This window comes from Zingiber officinale, chromosome 9A, assembly GCF_018446385.1.
Source record: "Zingiber officinale cultivar Zhangliang chromosome 9A, Zo_v1.1, whole genome shotgun sequence".
NCBI lineage: Eukaryota > Viridiplantae > Streptophyta > Magnoliopsida > Zingiberales > Zingiberaceae > Zingiber > Zingiber officinale.
In genome coordinates, this window is record NC_056002.1 from 60,356,210 (window position 1) to 60,361,416 (window position 5,207).

The following is a 5,207-nucleotide window of genomic DNA, read 5'->3' on the forward strand; positions in this document are numbered from 1 at the left end:
TCAAGGACGCTATTATACTTAGTTATTTGCACTAATACAAGTAAATATAATAACCAAAATAAATGCTTTTATTTATATACAAGAATATGATACAATGAGTCCATACAATAATCATCAAATGATTGGCTCTAGGGCTCTAACTAACAATCTCCCACTTGCATTAGTGCCAATCAGTGTAGGCACTAAGGCCTAATGACCTAGTGTGACCATCATGCTTTCTCTGTGCCAAAGCCTTGGTCATGGGATTTGCAATGTTAGCCTCTGTGGGTACTCTGCAAATCTTCACATCTCCTCTATCGATGATCTCTTGAATGAGATGGAAGCATCGTAGAACTGCTGTGAACTCTTCCAGCTCACAGCACCACCATTCAAGTAAAACACGAACCCAGACTGCGATCTATAATCATCCGGGTCGGTCTGGAAGCTGGCTTCACTGTAACCCTTTACAGCTAGCTCATCATTGCCTCCATATATCAAGAAATATTTTTTAGTCCTTCTCAAGTACTTAAGAATATTCTTGACCGCTATCCAATGACTTTCACCTGGATCTGACTAGTATCTACTCGTCATGCTCAAAGCATACGAGACATCAGGACGAGTACATATCATGGCATACATGATAGATCCTATGGTTGAGGCATAAGGGATCTGATTTATGCGGTCTCTCTCCTCTCTAGAAGAGGGACCTTGAGTCTTCGAAAGACTCACACCATGTGACATCAGCAGAAATCTCTTCTTAGAGTTCTGCATGGCAAACCGAAGGAGTACCTTGTCAATGTATGTACTTTGACTTAGGCCAAACAATCTCTTAGTTCTATCTCTATAGATCTGTATGCCTAGAATGCGGGATGCTTCACCTAAGTCCTTCATTGAGAAACAAGTCCCTAGCCAAGTCTTGACAGACTGCAGCAAAGGGATGTCTTTCCCAATGAGTAATATGTCATCCACATACAATATATGGAAGACAACTGTGTTTCCAGCAACCTTCTTGTAGACACAAGGTTCATCTTCATTCTTGATGAAACCAAATTGTTTGATTGCATCATCGAATCGAAGATTCCAGCTTTGAGAAGCTTGCTTTAGTCCATAAATGGACCTGTGCAGCTTGCATACTCTGCTAGTATGCTGTGGATCTACAAAACCCTCAGGTTGTGTCATGTACACATCCTCGAGTAGGTTTCCATTCACACTACAAGAATTTCTGGATTTAACCACACCTAATAGACAACTATTTTTCAAGAAATTATTGTCTTTTTTCCATTTAACAACAGTTTTATTGAAAACTGTTATTGTTCACCATAATGTTTTTTTAAATAACAATAGTTTTTCAAAACACTGTTGTCTAATGTGTGTCAAAGATAATGGTTTTAAAAAACTATTGTCTTTTAGTGTTGCTTATGTGATAATATACAACAGTTTTATTAAACTGTTGTCTATTGAATGTTGTTGAATCCTAAAAACACAATAGTTTTTTTTAACTTCATGAAAAAAAAACCTAAAAACCCACTTCTTTGTGACTCTTCAATGAACAAAAACCTATCTCCGACTCCTCCTTCGCGACTCCTCCGTGAAAGACGCTCCTCTACTACTAGAAAAATAATTTATTATAACACTTTCTTCATGACACCTATTAAAAAGTGTCAATATAAATAAATTATAATGACACTTATAAAAACTAATTAAATTTTTAGAAAAATATCATATTAGATGGTGTATGATGACACATTTTGTAAGTGTCATTATAATTATAATCATATTAGACCTATTCCAAATATCTTTCCACCCACGCGATCCTCTTGATCCTTTCGTTTCCTCCTTGCAGCACCGCCCATTTTCTTCCCTCTCCCACTCCCTTCTTTCCTTCAACGCAGACAGGTTTCTTCCCACTCCGCAGCAACCAAGATGAGCTCAAAGGTAACCTATTTCTTATTTCTTCCCTCTCCGCAGCACCGCGCGCTGCCTCGCCAGGCGACGAGCGATCGCTTCGCCTGTGGCCGCACTCAAGAGGGCCACAACCTCGCCAGGCTGCTAGTTCACTTACGGCTAGTTTGTAAATGGAGGCACACGAGGGGGCCATGCCTCGCCAGGCAGTCGGTTCGCACACGAAGGGGTCAATTCCTTGTCGGGCAGTGTCCTGTCGTGAGGCAGCGACATCACTACCTACTTTTGAAACTCTTGCCCTTTTCTTTTTTCCTAATTAATTTGATCTATTTTGGTTGAATAACTATAGGAATTTTAATCATAAATTGGTTGATTTTGTTGACTGTGAATATAGTAGAGAAGTTAATTAGTTGTGTTTGTTGTTGGTAATTATTCATGATGCTTGTGATGTTTATAATTTAGATTATGTGCTTGATTCCTAAATTTTATGACATTTTGGTTGCTGGGAATACTGATGATAATGTGTTCTTATTTAGGCAAAAGGGCATTTATTGCTGGAGTTGTTGATGATAATGGTTATGGCTGGGCAATCACAAAGGCTCTTGCCGCTGCTGGGGCAGAAATACTTGTTGGTACATGGGTGCCTGTAGGTGCTTCCGAAGTCATGTTTATTCTGTCATTATGTAATTAGATAAACATTGGAATATAAGCCTTCTGTTGGATCATTCATCAATAGGCACTGAACATATTTGAGACAAGCTTAAGGTGTGACAAATTTGATAAGTCACGGAAGTATGCCTTCCTCTATTATCAGGAGCATACATGGTTGGATTTATTTTTTTTTCTCTTTCATGTTCAGTAGTAATCTTTCTCAGATTGTATTTACATATTGCCAAATGGCTCACTGATGGATATTGTCAAAGTATATCCTCTTGATGCCGTTTGCGATACACCTGATGATGTTCTTGAAGATGTATGTAAAAGAAACTTTTGATAAAATTGGTTCCTGGCACTTATTCCAATTTATGATCATAATCAGCAGCTTGTATGATGTTTATTTTAGGTCAAGACAAACAAACGCTATGCTGGATCCTCAAATTGGACTGTTAAGGTAGACACCAACTCCTTGTTTTCACCAGAACTTGAATTCCCTTTTCTGTACGCTAATTAAACATTTTTTCTCCAAGAGACTGTGTAAACAGAACTAAAGCCTGGAATGATAATTCATTTGATTTTTCACATGCTCTTGTGTTACTGATGCCTTCTTCTGCTTGGTGCAGGAAATAGCAGAGGCTGTGACGAAAGATTTTGGAAGGATTGACATCCTCGTGCATTCTCTTGCCAATGGACCAGAGGTACTAGCTTACACCATCATATAATCATGATGTTTTTTTTACTTTATTTCTAAATTATGGTTTTCATAAATAGGTAACGAAGCCACTCTTGGAGACATCTAGAAGAGGGTATCTTGCTACAATTTCAGCTTCGAGTTACTCTTTTGTCTCCCTGCTTCGGCACTTTCTTCCAATAATGAATCCAGGTTTCTTTTGATTCCATGAAAACAAAACAATTGCATGTTCCATTTGTGTGTATATTTCAACTTGAGATCCTGACAAGAACATCATTATCAATCCATCATTATATCTTCTTCTCTACGGACAGAATAAAGCAATGCTAGTAGTTATAATAAAACCCAAAATAAAGTTATCAAACAATTCCTTTTCTTGTTGGCACATAGATTTAATATCTCATCTTCACTTTGTTTTGGATGTCTCCGTTAAACATGGCAAGCGGTGCTTCAATATCTTTGACATACATAACTTCCGAAAGGGCAATCCTAGGGTATAACCTTTTCCCTTGTTTATTCCAAAGTTTATAATTTGGAATACTTGTTTAGTTCTTGCATCAACTTGCATATACGGAGGTGGAATGAGCTCAGCAAAAGCTGCATTGGAGAGCGATACAAAAGTAAGTTCAACTCTTCTGTAATTGTTGTATGTGAAATTGATTGTCAAGTCCGGCTAGTGTTTGGAAATATTTAAACCCAAACTATATGGTAGTTCACTCATCTAAGATTATATTTGGCAAAATATAGAATAATTTTGATATTTTCAGCATTTGTTTTTGGATGTAGGTGCTGGCTTTTGAACTGCACTTGCTTGCCACAAAGCATCAGGTAATTAAATAATTAGTAACCATTTGGTGATTTTTAGCATACACGATATGATAGCTTTTCTTCAGTTCAATAGACATGTTTTTACCTACTGCTTTGTATTCCTATGTTCCTTTCTTTGTCTATGCCATGTTTTACATTGATCTTTCAATTGGCATTTGACTCGAGATTTACCCACGCATGAAATTCTGTAGTTTGTTTATATCACTTGATTATAGAAATTTGTTGAAGAGTTGTCCCGTTTTTGTTTATTTGATCTATGAATTTGTTTGCATTTACATTATTTTCAATTCATGAGATGTTAAACACTTCTAGTTGCTTCCTTATACATTGAAGAATGTTTTAAAACATTCTTCAACCTAGCTCTTGATTGTTAATTTTAGTCAATTATAGTGGTAATTGTTAGATCCTTTATTTATTTTAATTAATCTCTATTTGTATATTCCATTATCTAATTAATCAATGACTTATTAATCAATGGTGCTTATTTTTGTAGATGTTTCATCTGATTCCAACACCTCAGGGAGCTTTTATGTACTCAATGACATATTCCGTCTCAACGTGCTCATTACAAAGATTCTAGGATACACTTGGAGGAATGATAGCTCGACCTTATCATCTGGTGTGATTTTAATTAATCTTTCAGTGAAATATTATAAATTTTTTAAATTTATTATGTTATTAAAATTTTAAATAAATATGAAATGTATTTGCAGTTGGCTATAAACGAAGATTTCTATTAGTGCATATGGAATGATACTTTCTGGATTCATTTTTATTTAAGGTATTCTTTCCTTTAATGGTCCCTTTTAGAATTTAATGTATGACTTACTCCTTAGCAATATATGGAGTGTGTGGGAACGCTTGTATTAGATTGTACCTTTTAGAATTAATGCTACTTGATCACTGGGAAAAATAATGTTTGCATGGTTTATAATAGAAGCTTTGTATGCAGTGACATAAAATGAAAATTCTGCTTAATAAGAAATTTAAGAGCCACCATATTGTTTCAAGAGGTTACCATTTATGTTACATAGATAACGCTTTTTGCACTTCTGTTAGATGACTAAATCAAATGGTTTTTATGGTTATGTAACATTTATGCAGTGCAATTAGAATCACGTGTACAGTTTAGTTTCTAATTTGTAATATA

At 35.8% G+C, this 5,207-nt stretch overlaps 2 long non-coding RNA genes across 2 annotated transcripts; both read left to right on the plus strand.

The window, feature by feature from the left end:
• Positions 1 to 3,165: 3,165 nt before the first annotated feature.
• On the plus strand, positions 3,166 to 3,443 carry LOC122021086. Its single transcript, XR_006122445.1, has 2 exons — positions 3,166 to 3,236; positions 3,310 to 3,443. It is a non-coding gene; the product is annotated as an uncharacterized LOC122021086 (long non-coding RNA).
• A 353-nt stretch (positions 3,444 to 3,796) lies between these two features.
• LOC122021085 lies at positions 3,797 to 4,677 on the plus strand. The gene is made up of 3 exons (XR_006122444.1): positions 3,797 to 3,849; positions 4,016 to 4,057; positions 4,551 to 4,677. It is a non-coding gene; the product is annotated as an uncharacterized LOC122021085 (long non-coding RNA).
• Positions 4,678 to 5,207: the final 530 nt, after the last annotated feature.